This window comes from Dermacentor silvarum, chromosome 6, assembly GCF_013339745.2.
Source record: "Dermacentor silvarum isolate Dsil-2018 chromosome 6, BIME_Dsil_1.4, whole genome shotgun sequence".
Lineage (NCBI taxonomy): Eukaryota > Metazoa > Arthropoda > Arachnida > Ixodida > Ixodidae > Dermacentor > Dermacentor silvarum.
Window position 1 is genome coordinate 176,491,242 of NC_051159.1, and position 23,501 is coordinate 176,514,742.

Consider the following 23,501-nt stretch of genomic DNA (forward strand, 5'->3'; position numbering starts at 1 on the left):
AAGCTATGTACCTAGAAACAGCAGTATGTAAAGGTTCAGGGCACACAGGTAAGTCACTGTAGCGATAAATATGCAGTTGTAATCACTGGATGTGTGGCCCCCGGGCCACAGTGGCAGATTCTTCCTTAGTATTCTTCAGGGATACCATACTGCACATTATCACGCTTGCTTAGCAAAATGGCATGTTTTTTTTTTTTTTTTAAGTCATGGGGGTATGCTATGTCAGATCAACCTCAATGCTGGTTTTGCGGCAGAGTCTTGAAACAGTGAAAACGGCTGACATTGACTTCTGCAACCCCTCTCCTCCTCTTGCAGCCAACCACGTGCGCATGTGACGCTCTAAATCTGTCTTATGCTTGTCTACCTTTGTTGTGTGCTTTTGTCATATTTGCATGCACTGTACAATACTGCATGGCATTTGTTTCATGGAATTGATAATGTCAATTAAAAGAGTTCACATTTTTCTCTCGCCCCGCACCCTGTCTCGATCCTGGTTCGGCCGGAACAAAAGAAATCGGTATTTATAGCACCCCGAAGCTCCTGAGCGGTCTACAATTTTAGGCGAGTAGCTTTTTTCCTGTTTTAGGTGGTCGACGGCCGAACTTTCTCCGCCGATACTAAAGCCCCTCCATCCACGTTTCCGCCGGCCAGGTAAAAAGCGGCGGCGGCGCGTGGATGGAGGGGCTCTACGCTCTAGCCGATACAAAAGCGGCGATTCAAAGTGCGCGTGCGCTCGTGCAACTGATTTGCGCGATGCGTGCGCCGCCGCGACGCACGTGCTGTAGGGCGAGTGCTTTGTGACGTCTGAAGGGGAAACTGGTGTAGCGCTCTGGAAGCACTGCGCTCCCCTCTTCAACCGCCGCCCACTCACCCTGGGGCGGCAGCGGGAGAGGATGGGTGTCTCCTTTCGTGCCGCTAGAGGGAACACATATATGACGAATTTGCTTATATGAGCGCATACGGTGAATAAGGCGAGGAACTGGGCTAGTTGGTGCTCATTCAATTTAAACTGCGCTGAGAGAGAGAGACTAATCACGGCAAATGACACACACCACACAGGATGGTGGCGATATCTTCGGGAAGCGCACCGCTGGCGTGTATGGGGGAGTGTTGCCATAAATATTTTTTTTTCTTTTTTTTTGAGTAGCGGGAGTTCTTCGGCCTTGCCCCCCCCCCCCCCCCCCCCCCTCCTGTCGGTGCGCCACTGCCTACGTGGATGAATGCAAAAGCATTGCGACCACCGAAGGCCGAGGGTTCGACTCCCACGAAAGGACGTGGGTTCGAGTGTCTTATTACCTATATCTTAATTAACTGTACTTTAACACCAAAGGTCGTGGATTCGACTCCCACCAATGGTCACGTGCGGTTGGGCCTAACCGCATGCACGCGATTTTCGAGCGACGGCGACGAGCGACAGGTTTTGCCGTCGCGGAGGGCTATCCGTCGCTGTGGCTGGTCGTGTCGCCGGTTTCTGGCCAGCCAGAAAATATCGCTTGTCGCCCGGAAGTCAGCGCGACGACATCCGCTGGGGACAGCGATTGCACAACAACATGGCAGCAATCAGTCTGCCCGCTTCGATCTGAATTCGCTCTTGCAACTTGCTCTCTGCTGTGACAGCAAAAAATAAATAGTACAATCAGTCATCGCTTCACCTCATCGCTAGCTGAAGACTAAGTATCGGCGCTCTCTTGTCGTTAATATTCAGATCGGTTGTTTTGTTTTGACGCTGTTAGGCCTGAGACGCCACCGAGAGCCGAAAAAGTGTTTTAAGTTTTACTCAACAGATGGCGCCACGGCACCTTACGATAGGCTAAATGTAATAAGCATAGATGAATATGGCTCCAGAAGTCTAGGTAGTGATCACAAACGTATTAAGGTGTGTTTTAGAAGGGAAATGAAAGTAGGTAGGAGGCAAGATGAACAACCAGGTAGGATATTTTACTCGGAAAAGCAGCTTGAAATAGCAACCCAGCAAATTGAGGAAGTAATTTCAGAGGGTACAAAAACAGAATGGACATATGCAAATTTAACAGGACTATTTGAGCTAGAGCTTACTAAGGTACGAGTCAGGACAAAAGGGAACAGAAGACGTAAACCCAAGAGCTGGTGGGATGAGGAGGTTAAGAAGGCCATAGAGAAACGTCAGGAAGCATCCAGGGAACACAGATATTCAAAGCAGAGGGGTGAACCAGAAGCTGATGTAGGCAGAAAATGGAATAACTTTTTAAACTGTAGAAGGGAAGCATCCCATTTGATCAATGAGAAGATCAGAAGAAAGGGGAGCCAATGGTTGTCAGAAGTAAACAAAAAGGATAGAAAAGCAGCGAAGAAATTTTGGAAACATCTCAACTCCTTGAGTAATAAGACTAGCCTAGAGCAGAGGTTTATAGTTACAGCTCAAGGTGTTCGACTAGAGGGAGATGAGGCAATGGAACATATCAAGAACAATGATGACAGAAAAATTTAAAGAACGAAACATAGCAGGTGCTCAATCAGGTGAGGATGGACTAGTCAGTGCAGTGGCTCCACTGGCACAAAGCGAGTGGGAAAGGGCAGAGAAGAGGGTTCCTAGTAGCACGTCGACAGGTCCTGATGGCATCCCAATTATGTTGATAAAGACATTGGGCCCAAAATCTAAGAAAGCATTAAGAGAGGCAGTGAGCAAAATGATAATGGACGGTAAAGCCCCTGACGGGTGGAGACTGAGCAGGATGAGCATGATATATAAGGGAAAGGGGGACAAATCCGACATAAACAACTACCGTCCCATAACAGTGACGTCAGTGGTTTACAGGGTGGTGATGCAGATTATAAAGGACAGACTGCAGGCATGGGTGGAGAGCGAGGAGGTGCTGGGGGAATTACAAAATGGGTTCCGAAAACAAAGAAGGCTAGAAGATAATCTGTTCTCATTGACGCAGTGTATTGAAATAGCAGAAAAGGAACACAGGCCCCTATGGCTTGCATTTCTGGATATCAAGAGAGCCTATGACAGTAATCCAAAAGGATTTGTGGGACATACTGGGCACTCTAGATGTGGAAGATGGAGTAAGAAATCTTTTAAAAGATATCTATAAAAGTAACAAGGTGCTTATAAAATGGGAAAACAAGGTATCTGGGCCTATAGAGATACAGCAGGGGCTTAGGCAGGGGTGCCCTCTGTCACCTCTGTTGTTCATGCTGTATTTACAAGGATTAGAGAAAAAATTAGAGAGGAGCGGACTTGGCTTCAACCTTTCCTATTTCAAGCAAGGGGAATGGATTAAACAGTCATTACCAGGACTGATGTATGCGGATGACATTGTACTGTAGCGCCCACCGACGCCGCAGCGCGGAGCGCTTTGTTCGGCTACAGTGTAATTCTAGTACACTGTAGTTCGGCGCTCTCAGCCGGTGCCTTAGCGCCGGCTATCAAAGAAAGAGAAAATAAAAGAAGCGCAGCGCGTGCTCGAAGCGCAAGCTCGGCACGCGCAGTGTCGTTCCAAAAGCCAGCCACGCTGGTCGTCGCTGCCCCGTCGCTCGGCTCGCCGCCTTCGCCCTTCTGAGTAGGGACGACGGCACGGCTCGTACAGCCGCCGTCACGTCCCTCCTACATTGGTGACCCGGGAGAGCGCGCCTTTTCCCGAGCGACACGCTGCCATGGCTCACTGGCCGGAGCCGCAGTTCGACCCACCACTGCCGCCGTTCTCGTCCAGCTACGTCGGCGCATGGTTCGCTCAGTTCGAGGCGGCTCTGGAGCTTAACCACATCTGGATCCAGGAGTTCAAGCACGCGGTACTCCTCGACGTCCTGCCGCTTGCTCTCCAGCTCCACCTCGGCGTTCCATCGCCTGGCCCGCGCCCGTACGACGAACTGCGGCAGCGCGTGCTCGACTTCTTCGGTGCTGTCTACCACCCTCTTCCAGAGGTAGACCGCGCGGTGCGCGAGTCATCTCTGCCGGCGCCCTCACCGCCAGCACCAGACGCGTCTGCTCCTGCGCCCGTTCGCCACCATCAGGCAAGCCTTCCTCCCTCGACTTGCCCCGATACCGTCTCGGCGACCACCCGATGCGCTACCGCACAGTCGCCGGCCTCCGGCTCTCTCCAGGGGTCTCTTTCGTGCGGGTACGCGCACAATGTTGTCGCCGAGGGTATCGTCATGACCATGACACCGACCAGGTCATCGCCTTTCTCGCCCCCAACGATGGCAGGCGACAGTGGAGACATCGCCGACCCAACACCGTGCCCCACGCCATCGGGTCTGTCTCCAACGTCATTGCTCCTCCAACAACGACACCCGACCCGCCCACGCGGTTCGCTGAGCCGGTCTCCGTGCCGGCGCGCGAGCTCGGCACCGCACCGATCCCACTGCCTACGACTCTGCCGGATAACGCCACCGCGGACGTGGGTCACGACGACCTTCTGCAACCCCCGCTGCATCCCACGTCAGGCGTCCTCAACGAACCACCGGACGCTCATGCAGACTCTGACCCCACTTTTTCCTGCCGGTCCGTGGCTTCCTCGCGGTGCACCCCATCGCCGGACGCGTCGGATCGTGGTCGCCTCCCGACAGGGTGTGCCACGTCCACATGCAATGCAAGCGTCGTGGCCCGTCCAGGGCTTCGACTGCATCGCTCGTGTGCGCACCCTACACGCCATGCAGCGGTGCGGTCCGTCATACGCCACCGGCAACGCTCGCACTGGTACCGTCGACGCGCCATTCGCCTCAAAGGCCTACCAGTTCCTCCTCCCTCAAGACGCATGTGCAGATTCTATCGCCGGCTGGACGCGCCCCTCCCAACAGCGTCCGTTCAGCGAGTGCCTCGTCCGTTGCGGAGCTCCCAGTGCCGCCCGCCTGAGCTCTGCGCGGCAACTCGATGCCCTTCACGTTAACGACTTGGACTGTCCACGGACACTTTCGAAACGCGGTTTCACTGGATCGCCATTTCGACGTTCCGTCTGGGCGGGGGGCCCTGTAGCGCCCACCGACGCCGCAGCGCGGTCGTCGCTGCCCCGTCGCTCGGCTCGCCGCCTTCGCCCTTCTGAGTAGAAACGACGGCACGGCTCGTATAGCCGCCGTCACGTCTCTCTTACAGTACTTATGGCTGACAGCAAGGAAGACTTGCAGAGGTTAATGTACATCTGTGGTAAAGAGGGAGATAGCTTAGGTTTGAAGTTTAGTAAAGAAAAATCGGCAGTCATGACTTTTAATGATAATCAGGGCAGCGAGCATAGGATACAGGAGGTTGCGCTGGAGGTGGCGGATAAGTACAAATATCTTGGAGTGTGGATAAACAATGGGGCTGAGTACCTAACGGAACATGAAAAATATGTGACGGCTAAAGGTAGCAGAAATGCAGCTGTGATGAAAAATAGGGCACTGTGGAATTACAATAGGTACAAAGTGGTGAGAGGGATTTGGAAAGGGGTGATGGTCCCTAGTTTGACTTTCGGCAATGCGGTCCTGTGCATGAGATCAGAGGTTCGAGCAAGGTTGGAAGTTAAGCAACGAGGGGTAGGTAGACTGGCTCTGGGAGCACACGGAAATACACCAAATCAGGGGGTACATGGTGACATGGGATGGACGTCATTCGAGGGCAGGGAAGCCAGCAGCAAGATAGAATTTGAGGAGCGATTGAGAGAAATGGCAGAAAAGCGGTGGGCAAGGAGAGTTTTCAGTTATTTGTACATGAGGAATGTTGATACAAAATGGAGGAAGCTGACCAGAAAACTGTCAATCAAATATTTGGACTGCAGGAGGGGTGCAAACCAGGAAACAGCGGTTAAGAAAAAGGTTAAGGAGACAGAGAGGGGTCTGTGGAAAACGGGGATGCAGACGAAATCAGCACTGGGAACATACCGAACTTTCAAGCAAGAAATTGCCAAAGAAAATATCTACGATAATTCTAGGGGAAGCTCTTTGTTGTTTGAAGCCAGGACGGGAGTATTGCGGACTAAGATGTACCGAGTCAAGTACCAAGGTATAGACACGTGGACGTCATTCGAGGGCAGGGAAGCCAGCAGCAAGATAGAATTTGAGGAGCGATTGAGAGAAATGGCAGAAAAGCGGTGGGCAAGGAGAGTTTTCAGTTATTTGTACATGAGGAATGTTGATACAAAATGGAGGATGCTGACCAGAAAACTGTCAATCAAATATTTGGACTGCAGGAGGGGTGCAAACCAGGAAACAGCGGTTAAGAAAAAGGTTAAGGAGACAGAGAGGGGTCTTTGGAAAACGGGGATGCAGACGAAATCAGCACTGGGAACATACCGAACTTTCAAGCAAGAAATTGCCAAAGAAAATATCTGCGATAATTCTAGGGGAAGCTCTTTGTTGTTTGAAGCCAGGATGGGAGTATTGCGGACTAAGATGTACCGAGTCAAGTACCAAGGTATAGACACGTTGTGCTGTGCGTGTGGAGAAGAAGAGGAAACGGCTGAACACCTCATACTTTTCTGTAAAGGGCTTAAGCCTACAGTGCAAGGCAACGGGGCTGATTTGTTCAAAGCATTGGGGTTTAGGGACAGTGAAGGCAAAATAGACTTTAAGCGGGTAGAAATAACCAAACAGAGGTTATCTGATTGGTGGATAAAATCGAGGCAGGGGTGAAATTTCACCCACCACAAAGTACAAAATAGGTTAATAGTCATGGCTAGGTGGCGTATGCCACCGCCCGGTTTAAAGGGTTCAGCCTCATCCATCCATCCATCCATCCATCCTGGCGGCATGGGACGGAGTTCCACTGGGGATGATAGCATATTTTAGCTAGGTCTAGATAAAAAAACATTGACCTTTGATAAAATTGAGATTTCTTTACGCGCGCAAGATAACATTTATTCGCACAACAATGTAAATCCGTCGCTACTCTTTTTCGCGATGTCGCGTTCATGTGGTTGCTCCACGACAGCGCGACAGGGTGTGCCTGTCGCGTCGCTTGTCGCTGTCGCTTGAATATCGCGTGCATGCGGTTGGGCCACCTGCCCCTACGGGAGCTACACTCATTTCGTCAAACCCCGCAAGCGTTTCCAGTTACTCGCTGCCGGTTGCCACCCGTCATGCCCGCTTGAGCAAACTGGTGGCCCTTTGCAGCAACAAAGCAGCGTCCAGCGGAATGTCCTTTCTCCCTAAATTAAGGACCCGCCGCCACGGCTCACTACCACGAAACACACTTTCCACGCGTGCTTTGTCATTTCCCTGCGCACTGGCTCGGGGGACGCCGTCACGGCTTTCAATATTATTTCCCTGACGGCCGGCCCCCCGTGTGCATTGCTGAATGACTTCGGCGCCACTGCAGCTGCACCCAATTCGAAGAAGACTGCTCAGAAAAGCATGACGAACGGCAGTTCTACACTCTCTATCTAACATCTCTCAAACATCTGATCTGGTCCTGTCCTGCCACAGCCAGCCGCAGGGACAAGCACACCAGACTTTATAGGGTGGCGTCATACGACGACTGGGCCGCACCACAAGGAGACTCCACCAGAAGAATTAACGATTTGCTTGCCTTCGCAAAGAAAGCAGGCATCCTTCCTTTCCCCAGATCCCTTACCCCAACCTGAGGCCACATGCCACCTTTTCTAAGAAAAGTGTAAATGAATGAATCAATCTACAGAAGGCTATTTTCGAAGCAACTTTCCTAACTTCTAAGTCGCTAAAATGTCGCCAATTGTTCTGTCACGTCGCTAAAAGAGTCGTCGGTTGCTATATTGAAAAATTTGCCGCTGAACAGACAAATAAGTTGCGGAATCTAACGACAAAATCGCTAAAATGGCAACACTGATGAGGGGTAACACCATGATATACTGTGGTAGATACGCCATAGAGTTTCATATAATAATTACAGGAGAGAACTGTGGCGCTAGTGTCTGCGGGAGCTGCAAGCAGAGAAATTCAGCCAGCATGTGAATGGTGGTTAGTTTTTACATATATCTGCCTAAACTTCGTCCTCCTCCCGCTTAAACGGCTTCGTGACTTCGCAAACTTTATATTCAACAAAATGCTGCGTGATGCATAATTAAACTCTAATACATTGTCCGATGGTAGGATTCGAACACAGAACATCAGCACATAAGCCCGATATTGAAATCATTACGCCACGGACGCGAGCGTCGACAAACGGCATAGAACAAAATACATAAAACTGATGTCACATGATTGGCTGCGTTTCAACTCCACATGACTATATCTTAACATTGTTTTTACCATCCTGTCATTGCAACTATATAAAACACGGTGATCCACAGAGCTTTTCACTCGCCAAGCGGAAGTGGAAACAGACACCATAACCAAAAGAAAAAAATAAACATGATGAATTCACATTTATACCCTTCAGCTGCATCATGCACTCCACCCACTGCGTAGAAAATGCAGCTCAAACTGGTTAGACTTCTACTTTTGAATAAAATATATCTACGCTTCGCCTGTTATACTGGAACAGGCTAATATAGTTCTCTCATGTCCATTAAGCGACGACTCTCAAACGAATAATATATCGTACCTTTCGTCATTTCTAATTTGTAAGAATTTCGTGGCGTTTTGCATGACTGGAAGCAGCCATACGAAATGGCTCCTACTTGCGCTTATACTTGAATTCGCCCAAGATACACGGAGATGCACGAAATTTCCGACAGGTCCCGAGACAAAATAAATAAATACATAAACAAGGGTGTTTACTAACGCCATTGCTTCTCAAAATCTGTCTTGTCCACAGCATACCGGCACTATAGTGCAGTGGCATAGCCAGAAATTGTCTGTGAATGTCGTACATCCCGCACTCGAAGCCAGATGATCAGACGATGAATACAGGCACAAAAAGCTAGAGCCCTCTTCAAGGAAGACAAGTCCCATTTCATTGGGTGCCCGGCCATGTGGGCATATCTGGTAACGAGGCCGCCCTTAAGGCCGCCAGGGAGTATCTTCTAGACCCCTGAATAAGCCCCCTGGAAGCCAACTCGCAAACACAGCAAGCATTCGCCACCAGTCGAATCCATGGCCGATCAGCACGTCATCTGGACGGAGGAAGAGGAGATTGACTGGGACGAGCGAGAAGAACTGGACCACGAAGAATCAGGTCTCCGCGAGAAGGCTGAACTGGAAAGTCGTGCTCAAAAATATGATCCCCGTTGAATAGTACCCATTGGCTACTGCCGGGCAGCAATGATCCGTCGGCCAAGATAAGTCTTGGCCGACGGACCGGTACAGCTCCACAGAGGCGACTGCTCTTCGGTTCCCACAGGCAGGAAGGCGAAAATCCACCCTTGTGCCAACCAACATCGGCAAAGCACGACAAATGTCGCAGACAAAACCCAAGACAAGCACAGTCATGCACACACTCCGACGATACATGCTCCTGGTGTCCGGTCCAAGTAGAACAGGCAAACATGGAGCACTTCACGTGGGAGTTCTCGGGCCTTGGGGGCATTCGGCACCGGGTAACCGAAGACCTCCCTATGGATCAACGACCGCTTTCTTTCAATGGAGGCATTCCACCTAGCGGACGGCCGCCGGAGCGGAATAAAATACTGGACAGCCTCGACCTTGGACTCCATCCAAGAAGCGCATCTCCAGTGTTGCATTTAGCCCTGACAGCACCGCCAAAGAGCAAAATATGAGGACCGCGATTACTAGTAGGTCTTTGGCTCAATAAAGTAATTTAGAACAACACCTATTCTAGACGAGTGGCTGCACGTGCCTATGTATGTTATCCAGCGATATTTCCATTTCCATTTATCGTGCGATATTTTCATTTCGCTGCGAGCAGTATACCGCCTGTGCGTTTCATTATTTTATTTTTTAGTTGTAACTATTTTTTTCTAGATCGCTTGTGAAAGAACGCAATTCGGTCTGTTCAGGTGGATTATATGAAAAAGCGGGTATTACTTTCTTCAGGTTGATTATATGAAAAAGTAGGTTACTTTGACGACAAATCAAAGTGGCCGTGCAGCTGATTGAGAAGATGGGATAATCAATTTTTTTTATTCCTCACTTGTTTTATTTGCGAAATTAAAACCGAGACGCAGTCAAGTTATATCTGTCTAGCAGAAATCCTGATATTCGAATTATCTGTATCCGTCCACAAAATATGCTAAAATACGTGTTGGCATTGCGGTTGTCGTTCCGAGCTCATAGTAGAGAGGATCTTGTGAAACTATCTAGAGAAGCGCCAATATGTCCTGCACCACATCTTTGAGACGGAGATGTCAAAAGCGCCGCTAGTTTTTGGATTTCCGCTAAGCAGGCATGACTTTACAATTGCTCATTTTCAGGGCCGGATTAACTTAAGGGCTAAGGAGGCTGAAGCCCCGGATCCCCCCGACTGCCAGGGGCCCCATGGAAAATGTTTCATTGACGGGTCCCTCAAGAATTTTAGAGTACCTCAGCAGAACCCGTCGGAAACTTTGGCTATACAAAATAGGCTGTAACACTTCGTCCATTGGAGCGTTCTACCATGGACGATCCTTAAAAGTGGTTTAGTGGTATAGCCGAAATAGAAGCAAACAATCTGTTGTGCGACGACGTGCCTTTCGTGCACAGAGGCCCTTTGCTCGACCAACGGCCGCGAGCGAGCTTCGATCTGCTGTTGCCTTCTCCCATATACAAGGGGGTTCACATCCTGGTGCGTGCGCTTTCTGGTATTCCCCTGGATGGCATATGTCACACATGCAGAGCAACTTAAAGTGTTCATGCATAACTAAAATGTTCTTTGTCTTTGTTTTACAACACGCGGTTCTCTTTTTCCCGAGTTATGGCGATGGAGCAGTTCGTGGATCTGTGTTAGACTTCACGGTTAAATGACAGCGGCGTGTTCATTAGACAAGCATCAGATAACAACCTAACAGAAGAAGCACGTTTTCTCAAAGCAGAAATGTTGCAAACGTTATATCAAGACGCAAGATGTCCTCTTATGTGCGTTCATGGGCATATAGCCTGTTATCTGTGAATAAAAGTGAATGTAGCAGACGAAACGTGTAACAGTCTGAATATTTGGCATCTTAATCTATCACCGCGATCGTCGTCGTCATAATTATCGTCACTGGCGCCACGAGGCATATTTAGCCTCTGGCCGCAAAATTTCTAAATCCATCAATGCTCATTTTCGTAATTTCTACATGTAACATAAAGTGAAAACTTAGAACGTTAATTAGTGAATCTGTTCAATAACCACTACCTGGAAATTGCAATTTGCTATGTAAGTAATGTCCGCATCTTCAGATAAACCAGCTGAACAACCGAGCTTCCTGGTCACTCCAAAGTAGTGGCCTTGGTCGTGGTAATGTATGTGCACCGGGCCGTGGGCCGTGCATCGTGCACCATGCCGTCGCAGCATATGAGCATTCGACGGGACAAAAGCAAACATTATTTTCGAAAGCGCCGGAAGCGCTAGCACACATTTTCGCTATGCAGTTAGATACATAGTCACCTAAGGGGCCATGCGATAGCCTTTAGCAAGAATTCAGTACTTGCGGTATTATTTTTGACGCCTTATTATTTGCTGCGAACCACAGTGCGTCTTCCCTAGCGTTGCCAAAGCTTTCGTTCTCGGCCCACGGTATCTCTGACGCCACGTCACACCGACTGCAGCGCCAGTCTTCCAGTGGTGACGCTCGCCGCCCGCTACAGACCTGCCATTTAATGGCTCTGTTCTCTACGGAATTACGCTAGGAAACAACAAACTCTACCTAAATATCCACACCGCAACAAATGTACGCCTTGAAGCGCATCATTTTTTTCAATAAAGCGAATAGCTTTCTAGAGGCTGTTCGGCTTTCAGCTTACATTTACAATCATCGTCGAAGATTTTTGCAGATTTTTTTTTTTCTGGCGAGCAGTTTTTTGCTGTAGTCCAGCTGTCACCTGGGAGCAGAATCTATACCTACGCAGATGGCCGGGCCTCGCTCATCCAGCGGCCGTGGCTCATCAATCAGTAAAGAATGAAATGAACGCCTCAATGTCTTTTAACGGGACATTAACATGCATATTACGTTAAGCTGAATTGATAAGTCACACGTCTGGAATAACAAGAATGCCACTCTTGCCGCTACCGAAATGTTGGTAAGCCAGAAAATATGCAAAAGCGAAAGACAGGCTGCGATAGCACCTTGAGTTTTTCCTCGTGGCGGCATGGATTTTGACAGCGTCTGCTTGCGACTAGTGATTAACAGTTTTATTGATGAACAAGTATCGCCTCGCATTTTAAAGGAACCAAAGGCCCTATAGTGAGTTTCGAGGTCTCCCTGAGAACAAGATCGCCCAAGCTTGCGAAAATATATTGCAATCTGTGACGTCAAACTAACGCAGCGGCGTTGCAGCTTGGCGCGGAATTCAAAAAGCGAATCGTTTCCCTTCATTTTCGCTGCAAATAAGTGGGACTGCCACTTCTCGTCGCCATACATCGAGCAGCCCGCCGCTTGGCAGATGCTGGTACGTTCCACAGAGACTTGCTCTTCGGCGTCGGAGGGGTTTCGCAATTTCGCGTTTACGCCTCTTCCTGCTATCACGTATAGTTATCGCCTCATTTTGCACATGGTGGGCGCACGTGAGTGTGATGGGCGCGAAAACAACCGAGCTTCCTGTTCACTCCGAAGTAGCGGCCTTGGTCGGTGTAAGGCAGCGCGGAACGGTTAAGGCCTAGCGATTTGGTTTTGCAAGCTCTTCGAGATTTGCGCGTGTGCTCTGAGGGAAAACCATCGTCTGGCTACCTAACTGATAGCGCTCGTTCGTATTGCATTCACCTCTCTCTCACAGCCACTATTATACATGCGTACATTGCAGTGGCCCTTACTTTCTTTTGTGATCCCACAGTTTTAGTTTGGATCTGCAGCTTTCCTCGTGCACTGTTGGCGAGGAAGAAATGCCACTTGCGCGTTTCGTCACAGACCTCTCAGCGATGCGGGCGTCTCTATACCGTCAACAGATTCCCTGAGCTGTTCACGAATGACATCGCGCTGTACACGAAGCAGACATATCATGAACGAGGCATGTAGCTGTCACAGAACGAAAACACGGAATTTCTCGTGGCTCGATAAAATAAAGCAGGAAAATGGGGTCATGGTCAGCAACGTCTTTCCAGTTCAAGGTCGTTAAAAAATAAAGCAGCACACATACTGCTCGTCAAGGGACGACACCTTCAACAAACTGCATTAAATAAGAAATAAAACACTGCTAAAGCTTTTTAGCCCTGTAATGTATAGGTGGACGACCCTTGTGTGCGCGGTGACTTAAATGCTTAAAAAGAAGTACTTACAGACTCATTTTTGATGCACTCATATGCAACTTGCCTTATGGCAACTGACATAAAGTAGGAAAATATCGACAGAGCATTATTCTCCACAATTCCTCGCAGACATCCGCAAGCCATGATGTTACGTAGTTGTGGTGGTGACAGGCTGGTTTCAGGGCACGCTGGTCACTGTACAGTAACTGCCATTCATTTCGGTTTTTCAATTCTCTCTAAGCACCCATAGAGGTGTCCGTCCTTCCATAGAGGTGTCCATCCGTCCATCCTGTATCCTCACTCGTACACGCACGGAAGTGGAAGGGACTACACCGGATTATCAGGACTGGGAAATATCTCGAATGACTGTTTAGAGGGCGATTGGTCGCATTAACGCACGCATGGCCTGTGGTCTGGGCCGGTATTTTGTAGCGATGCCTTTAATGTAATAATGCCTTTTCGCGCTTATCGCGCTTTGTCAGTGGTCGGAGCGACGGTCCGCTCGCATTATCAATGGGATCAGCCGGCCGTGAGCGGTGGATGATAAAACTGGAGTAGAATAAGTCATAATGCCTTGCTACAAAATCGCGGCCCTGGATGCCATAGCGGCCGAGATCGTCAAGCACCTATGGCCAGGTTCAAGACAACAGATGGGTTACATTTTAAGTGGAATTGCCGCCGGCAATGACATACCACCAGAACGGTTCCAGTGCAAGGCCATCCTCATCCGCCAGATATCGAGACGGAGACTCTGGATTGCTCCGAGATTATAGACCGCTCATAGTTACATGCGTGTTGTACAAGGTTCATGCCCAGGTCCCGACAGTGTGGATGGGAGCTTGGGCAGAGGCAAACAATCGCAAGAAAGGAGTAACGTCCTTTGTTATGCTGCTTCCTAGACGTGGCGAAGGCCTACGGTAACATCCCGCATCGAGAGCTATTCAGTACTTGCAACATATTAATATGCCACATACATAGACGGCCGTTCTCCGCCGCCTATACAGGGACAACTAGATCGTTACTACCATGAGCGGCGTCAAATCGCATGAGGTAGACGTGAACAGAGGGCTAAGGAAAAGATGCCCGTTGTCCCCTCTGCTATATATGCTCTATATACATAGCACAGGTGGAGTTCGAGGTGCTGAAGTCGGGGCTGGGCTATTTACCCTCGAATTCGTCAGCGCAGGTTATAGGCAACAGTGGAATTTGCTTGGGTTAGCTTTTGCAGATGACGCTGCGCTGCTGACCGACAGCGTTACGCAACTGCAGACACAGATTGACACCTGCGCGAACAAGATGGCAGTGCTTGCAGTTGTATTCAATGCCAATAAGTATGTGATGCTGTGCTTCTCGGCTTCCACGGAAGGCACGGGCCCGAGCATTGATGCTTCCAGGGGCCAGGTCATACAGCAGGCGAAAGAATGAGCACTTGGGTGTGAATCTTTACGCTCAGCCCGAATGCACACTTTCACACGAGGAGCATTTACACACACCGTCAAGGCGGGAGGGAAATGTCCTCCGAAAACAAGGGCTCTGGGGCTTTAACCGCTTCCTTATGGTCTGTGAATAATGGAAAGCGGTACATGTCCCCGCACTTCGCCAATGCTGTCATATGTATACATGTCTGGTAGCCTAAAAGCAGGAACGGCTGGATGGATGTCAGCGAGCGGTGAGACGCTTAGGAAAGGGCTGCCTGGCAGAGTCGCATATTAAGGTGTACAGGGAGACCTAGGGTGATCCAGTTTTGAGGCTAAACACGAATCAAGATGCGTATTAAGGAATACTGCGGCTGATGGCAAGAGTACGCCTTGCGCCTAAGTTGTTCGATTAACTAGGTACGAACTGCGTCAGCACACGCTGGATGAAGCGCCTTCAACATCTGCGCCGCTAATTTGGCTTTTTCGGAGAACTTGTGCATGCTGATAATGTCCCAGGATGGGGCAGAGCGACTGACGACCAGGTACGCCAGCAGGAGACGGAGGCATGGCGTCTAGCCCTGGAGACAAAGTGCGTCCTGTTGATAGACTACATGCTGCATGTAGTCGTATATCGACATTTGCGCGGAGTCGATATACGACTACAGCGTCGGCAGCGGCCTGTTGTTCGAGGCGCGGGCAGAAGCCTTAAAGGCTCAAACCTGCCGCAGGCGCTTCGACACCACTCTCGAAAGCGGATATGTGGCGAAGAAGACTTGGGCATAGAACACATCGTCAGTAGATATGTGCAAGTCTCCAAACACCACCGCGATAGGACGCAACGCTGCCGACTGCGCTAGGTTTTCGTCCGGATGGAGAGGGAGCAGTGCTGCGGGCTCCGAAGCCTGTTTTCCACTAACTCGGATGAAAATGTTCCCTAGCTTTCCCTAGATTTGTACAAAATGAGGTTGTCCAGTTCGTGAATTTGATTTCTGTAATGATAAATGTTTGTGTTATGAAAAAAACTGCAAATTTTATAGTTTAATTAATTTGTATGCTCGTTTAAAAGATTCAAATAATGAAGTCACTGGACTCAACCTGAAATTATGTCGCAGTGCAAATTCTGCTAACAACACAGCCTCTTAGTTGAAGCCATATTCACAGAAAAAAGAGGTGTGCACGTGTATATTTCATTGTCGTCCAAAATTGCATTGCACCTAGAGCGGCGCCCGAAGATTACACGGAAGCTCATTCGAATTGTAAGATTGTCGCCGGACTTCCCTTACGAATGTAAGATTGTCGAAACAGTGCGCCACTGCCAGACAGCATTGTAGAAGATAGGACTTTTTCTTTTTTTTTTTTTTCATTCTGTGTATGACCTAACACCACCACATTTACGCGCGTGTACGTCGTTTGCAGGGAAGCACAAAAATACGCAACGAATTTCTACAAAGCAAAACTCGCCCAAGCACATTGTCTTAAGTTGCTCTGCCATGTGGGCGTTTCGAGGTAAATTGTAGTATACGCGTGCACATGCAGTCGGCTGTTCAGTGCCGTGACCACATCGTTGTGCTAGCAAGGTGTTAGGTATGCTTTATTTATTTTTTATTTAGGAATACTGCCAGTCTGGTCAGAGATTATAGCAAGGAAGGTACATGAAATGTCTATTAGTTACACAGAATAATACATGCATAACATTATACATTGCTATTTGGGCAATACATGAAAAGATGGTTTTAATCATACCATCTACAAACACACACACACACACACAAATTATACACATGCAAAAACGATATAGGCTCAACGCTCAGTAAGTTTAATGTATCTACGATGATATTGAGGCTATTTGTGAAGCAAGCAATTCATTATGAATCATACTAATAAACCTGCTTAATAATGATTCGGTAGTTACAGTTGGTTTCAATGAGTTCCAGTTTTTAATAGCTAGAGGGAAAAATGAGTATTTGAAGCAATTAGTATTGAAAGAGTATTCAGTTAGTGTGTGAGAGTGCTTATGACGAGATGTTCTTCCTTGTGAGTAAGGAAGAACATATATCTGTACGGTTATGCCTGGATCAGTCCGTGCTGCTTTGTTTATTGTTCTCGCATACACATGTTTTGCTGTTTACAGATACGTATTTAAGTCAGAGTGCACAAACATCGTCAGCACTGCTAGAGGTAAGAACAGCAAAATCGTATTAGCAGCACTTCGTTAATGGACCCAGGGAAATCCACGCGCTGTCGTTTGCTTGGCGAGGTGTGTTCACTGCGCACGATCAAGCCATACTTCACATGCTAATGCGAAGGTAGTTTGAGGTGACTAAAATAAAAATAAGAGGCTAAAAGAGCATCATTATAATGCCACAAAAGTTATCTCTGGCCATCTAGGCATACGTTGCCGGGAGTGCGGCTGCGTCCCGAACTTTGCAAAAACTGCTGTTTTGAAACAGGCCCTGACGAGAGAAAATCTTGAGGCTTATGAAAAAAAAAAAAAATGCTGGCTCTAACGTAATCGAGATTCGATGTGAGCATGAAATGGCTACCGGCAAAGCAGATTGGTGTCGCGACGCAGGCCTGAAAGCTTACTGAACCGAAATGAACCTGTTTTCTACTGAACCTCGTTGCAAATCTCGTTTCGCCAGACAGAAGAGGCAGAAGCGTCTCGTCACGCAGCGTGGCGCCATCTCTCGAACATGATGAAAGATGACCCGCGCCGCGGAACTCTCGCATCGCTGGCCACGGAGCAAGAAACCTTTAGGAGTGGAAACTCCGCCAGTTGCGGCGACCAGAAAATGTCACAAGCCCGCGGAGCCACTATCATGCTGGCGGCACCTGGCGGTCGACAAAGAAATTATCGCCGCCTTGGTTGCCAAGGCAACCGGTCACTTGTTTGCTCCCGTTCGCGGCCGCGCGCGTTGCTCTCGTTCGGCCGCGCGCCTCCACAAGTTCCACTGAGGGCACTCACGCATCCCACCTGCGTCCCATCTTAGGCTAGCAAATTCCGAACAAGGGTACACTGCACGTATCAGCGCTGTTAGTATTACGGCCCTCGAACAGACACCGACAAGACAGTTGCTGTTTCACTTAAAGGCCCACAAAAACAACGTTACGGCCTGCACGCTGAAGCGAACGCCGAACGCCCGTGTCGTCTGCTCGGCGTCTGCTTTGAGCGGGAGACACGGGCGCCGCCGAAGAGAACGCGCCCGCTGCTGCTTGCATGACGCGCCGCAAGGCGCCGCCACTGCATGCGCCCCGTTGGCGCATACTAATGTGACGTTATCTGGTCGCACGCGCGCGCCCTCGCTGACGGGAGTTTCTACTCCTAAATAATCTTCCTCCGTGCCGCTGGCGTTGAAAAGAGCACAGGCAACCCTGTCTCAGCGCCAAATGATAACAATCAAGTGTATAATGCCCTGTATCTGCCTTTTCAACGTCTCTATTGGAAATAACAATAAATGTTCAGCGTACAAGAAGTGACAGTTTCAGTGATATTGTGAACAAACATTAGGAAGAACTCGGAAGCAACATTTTTGTGACTTGTTTGGTCAGTAACTACCGTATGTAATGCGGTCCTGTACAAAAGGTTGGGGGCCAGAGAGGCATTTTCTTAACTTCTGACTGGTTGCCCGGATGATCTCGTTTTGTTCTCACAACGATGCCCGGACGTTCTCGTTTGAGTGCCCCGATAACGGTTCTGACTTTTGGCTCAAGGTTACTCGAAGGTCGCCGACAATGGGAGCTAAAACATTTCATGCTTAAAACACGCCGTCACGTCAGCAGTTCAGCCGTTTCAATGTCCTAACGCGAAATTTCCCTTGACTTGAAAAAAAAAAATCAGTAATTTCCATAAACAAGGCTTAAAATCCCTAGAGCTAAGAAAATTTCCCTAGAGTTGGCAGCTCTGGTACCGAGGGCTTGGCAGCGTCAGTGGATGCGCTGTCTCGCGGAGTGGTGGACGCTTGTGCGCTGATAGGCCGTATTACTCAGCCCAGTGCATACGTAGCATGGCAGTGCCCGATAGAGTTGTGTATATATCTGTTTATTTATTTCCTTATAATTATTTATTTGATTTACTTATTCAGACCTGGGTAACAGTCTATCGCCCGTTACAAAGGGAGTGGCCACAAGTCACCATCTTTATCATGTATGGAAGCCGCTTCTTTCCCACGACACGCTCGGCAACGACCGCTGGTTGTGCCGGTTGCGCTTGCGAGTGTTTGCAGCTTAATTAATTAATTAATTATTAATTTATTGAAGGTCCTCACCGGCTCCGAGGCGCGTGAGAGGGGTTGGGAAAGGTTATAAATATATTCTAAAGGAGTGGCAGTCAACTCGTTACATAAAGTTTAACAGTATGAAATCAAACGCCATACAATAGTCACCGGTAGAAGTAAAAAATTTTGCTTATACATCGTAAGGCAGACAATCAGCTGCAGGAAATTAACAACTGCGGGAATGCACATGCAGTTCTTGAAAGTAAGTGTCCCACATAAAAAAAGTATCAAGGTCAACTTATTCCTTCTTATTGAAGATACAACTCAAATACGCGAACATTATGTAAAAAGACTGCTTAGTTCATTTCTAAGTCACAGGATAATCAATGAAATGGATATAGCGTAAATGATGTATTGAAAAACGATTAATAATTTACCATGCAATGAATTAGGTAATATGAACACGATGCAACAGTTCATTAATTACTTAATAATTAATCAATTGGAAATTATTGTTACAAACATGTGTAATTATTTCAGTAGCTACAAAATAAAAATGTCGCAGTTTCGCCCTAAAGGCGAAGCATCGATTGCGATAGAAAATTAGCGGACAGCTATACAAAGTAAGGATAGTAGTTTTATCGGCCGTATAAACTTGTAAACATTCGCTTACTAATTAAATTAACAAGCATAGTGTAACGCGCGCACAAGCAAACATGAACACATCTTCCTCGATGACCGCGCACACTCGCCGTCAAAACGCTTAATTGAGGAAGCGAGGCAGCAGTAGCGAGCGTATTGACCTTCGTGCTGTCTCTCGCTTCAAGGCGAGTTTAGCGGCAAGAAAACAGCGTACACGAAGCTATCAGCACTCGGCGCACTCTGTCCGCATCGCAGATCGCTTTCAAGATAGGGCCCGCGCGGCCGTGCGCGGCCGCGCCATATGCGGCCTCCGCCGGATTAGAGCGCTTCAACGTTACTTCCCCCTCTCCCCCCCCCCCCCCCCCGCTGCCTTGCCTCGACGGAAGACCGCGCGCTTCCTTTCCGCTTTCCTCCCTTGCGCGCGCAGGATTGAACCTCCATCGTCGGCTAACCCTCGCACGCTTTCACTCGCACATGCAGCATAGGGGGCGCGGCGACGATGTTATCGTCCTTGGACTTTATACGGAACATCACGGCGAGGCCGACGGCAGAAATGTGCCTGGAGTGTCCATATAATTGCTACCGCAATGAAATTAGTTTTATAACTAAGTAAAATATTAGCCGCGCCTGACAGTATTGCGGTGACAACCCCTATATGTAATTCAAACTGGAATAACGCCGGGAAAATCAAGCATTCACTGCAAACGAATATGTCACTTAAACTGCATAAACTACAAATGAATCGCAAGCAGCACAAACTTTGACGCACACGCGAGCCCTGCACAACCACCACAACTGACAACAGCAGAATGAGCGATAAATGGACGCGGTGGCGCTGCTGTCACGTGGGCTGGCGTCCAAGTGCCGGATCTTTCCATGCTTGCCACCTCACGCCGATGCATGGCGCGCACTGCTCCTGAACACACCACCCCCTTCTGGTACACTGCACTGTGTATGTGCCGCTCTTCAATATACCTGTCGCCAACTTAGGTCACTGAGTATGTGACAATGAGAGTGCGGCATGCGAGGGAACGCCTCTCGTCTCAGAGGCCACGCGCGTACTTTTAGGCAGCGCCACTCGATGGCACAGCGTGTCCAGAAAAAAATGTCGCAGTTTCGCCCGAAAGGCGAAGCATCAATTGCGATAGCAAATTGGTAGAGAGCTATTCGGAGTAGGTATAGTAGGTTTATCGGCTGCATAAACTTGGACACATTCGCTTTCTAACTGAGTTGACAACCGTGGTGTCATCGCGCACAAGCAAATATGAATATATCACACTGAATGACCGCAGACAACGACTGTCAAAACGCTGGCAGCAAGCGCAGCTGCTGCAGCGGGCAAATAATCGTGCGGTCTATCGCTTCAACGGAAACTGAGCGGCGAATGCACAGCGCATACAAAGGTCAGAGCCGTGTGGAGATAAGAGACGATGCGGGCGACCGCCACCACAGCCAGTGCAAGCGTATTTGTTGGCAGAGTAGAAGCTGCTCCCCCTCCCTCCCTCCCGCGCTGCCTTCCCGCTTTTTTGCTTTCGCGTGGGAGATTGCGTTGCCAGTTCCCCTTGCGCTCGGTTGCAAGATACGCATTTGGTGCCGTAGCGCAGCGTCGCCCCGCCTCCCTCGCCCCCATACCCCCACGGCCTTTCGCGCGACGGTCGCGTTTGCTTTCCGCCGTGCGTTGGCTCTCCGTGATGGCACGCGTCCCCCGCGCGCTTTCACTCGCGCATACGGCGCGCAGCGACGATTTTATCGCCCTTGGAATCTATACGGAACCTCACGGGGACGGCGATGGCAGAAATCCGGTTGAAGTGTCCATATATCGCAATAAAAACGCGGTATAGGAGCCCGGTGGCCGCATGGCGCGTTTCTCCGCGTTCGTCACGCACCGGCGCGCCGTGCATTTCGGAGTCCGTGCGCAGGCATCGCGACAGCGTCGCTAAATGGCGCCAGTTGTTCTTAGGGAAAGAGGAGTACCGCTGCAGTACACGCCTCATAACTCGTTTCGACTACGGAAATATGTTTTCCCGCTATATTGATTCAATTCTAAACGCATTGTCGTCGACTGTCATCGGGAGCTTGGTTCTGCCGAATTTTCGATTAAGCAGTAACTGTGTATCACTTAACCAAACGCATATCGAACGGTTCCATGTATACTCGTAGCAAGCGGATGCTTTGTGCCACTACTTCGGTGTGCGAATGGCATTGCAGGACCTGCAGATACGCCCATCATGCACCAAGATTTAAAAATATGCACATGCCACGTAGCTGGGCAGAACCAAGGTAATCGTGTTTGCCGTCGCTTGGAGTTACTCATTGTTTTTTGCATTCTGCCTAATTACATAATTAGTATAAATTAATTAATCAACCTCTCGAATATTATAATTAGATTAAAAGTGTCAATGAGAAAATTGTATACAGCAACCTGAAAAACTCCCTATACAGCTTTTTGTTCCTCGATACGTGCTAAAGAGTTTTTCCGAGCGTGAAAGAAGCCCGCGAATACACGCGAAATTGCCGCGCGACTGGCCGCTCGAGGCACATTGCGTGTATTCGCGGGCTTCTTTCAGGCTCGGAAAAATACTTTTACGTAGCACGTATCGAGCAACAGAAAGCTGTATCGGGACTTTTTCATGTTGCTCTACAATTTTCACATTGACACTTTTCATGTAACTATAATATTTGAGAACTTTATTAATTAATTTATACTAATTATGTAATTAGGCGGAATGCAATAAATAAATAATTTGAGTATCTCCAAACGACGGCAAACATCATTACACTGGTTCAGTTCAGCTACGTGGCATTTGCATTTTTAAAAATCTTTGTGCATGATGGGACGCCCTGCATATATAGTGGCATCTACGTGCATGGTGTGATTTTTGCAGCGCACTGAAGTGCGGGAAAAACAACAACAACAACAACAACAACAACAACAACAACAACAACAACAACAACAACAACAACAACAACAACAACAACAACAACAACAACAACAACAACAACAACAACGAAGGCTTAGCGAAAGAAGGACAAGCACAGTGCTCAATCGTGTACGTCCGTCTTTCGCTAACATTTAGTTCGTTTTTATTTTCTTTCCGCACTTCAGCGCTTCACGCTGCAAAAATCACGCCATGAAACAACTCGCACCAGTGGCGCACCGACCGGGGGGGGGGGGGGGGGGGTTCGGGAATTGTAACCCCCCCCCCCCCCTCCCTCAGGCCGAGTTAACCCCCCTTTTTTGAGTACTGCAACTAAGATGTAAGACGCGCAATCGTCTGCACACTCGCAAACTTGCGCAAAAAGCGCATTTTTTTGACAATTTCGCGTGAAGAAATTGAAATTAGTGCTGTTTAGATGGTATTGGCAAACTAAGGCAAACTGTCACCCCCCCTGGCAGAGATCCTGGGTGCGCTACTGACTCGCACAAATCGTTATGCTTATCCAATGAATCTACGTCGCATAACAGAGTTAACCAGTTCCAGTCTCTTCTGTGTCGCTTTAAATGTATGCAAATAACCGTCGTGCAAATCGCCGAGCACGCATTTTCTGGACGCATGTCCAAGATCACGCGGCTTGTGCGTCATGAATCGGCGCGCATAGGATAGCATTCATAAATTTAGCTTCGCTTCGACGCCGTGCATGGCGTGTTTAATTCCTGGGGTTACACGGCAGTCTGGTTAAAAAATAAAATTCAATAAAATACGCAGAGAACTTCTCTTTACCGAGAAGTTGGAACCGTCAGAAAGAAAGATAGAAAGGAAGAAAAAAGAAAGAAAGCAAGCAAGCATGCAGGCTAAAGGAGTGAGCTAGACGCAGTTGTGCATCGCAAAGGCTGTAAGATTTGATATGCGTTCTGGCGCAGTTTTAATCACTCCCCTGAAGAGCCAAATTGAAAAAAAAAAATGAGCTCGGTTATTTCTGATCACAATACCGTCATTGGGACAAGTGACAGCATTCGAAACAATTTTTGATAAGTTGAGAGACAGTCATGAAAAGTTAACACATTTTCTGCTGCTTCTCCGTTGTTCTTGCTCA

At 48.7% G+C, this 23,501-nt stretch overlaps 1 protein-coding gene and 1 pseudogene across 1 annotated transcript in view; one reads left to right on the top strand and one right to left on the bottom strand.

Moving 5' to 3' along the window:
* LOC119456444 (ATP-binding cassette sub-family G member 1-like) overlaps positions 1–23,501 on the bottom strand; it is a 360,487-nt gene that overhangs the window by 81,004 nt on the left and 255,982 nt on the right. The window lies entirely within an intron of this gene.
* Positions 9,360–23,501, top strand: part of LOC125946363 (uncharacterized protein DDB_G0271670-like) — a 38,138-nt pseudogene continuing 23,996 nt past the window's right edge.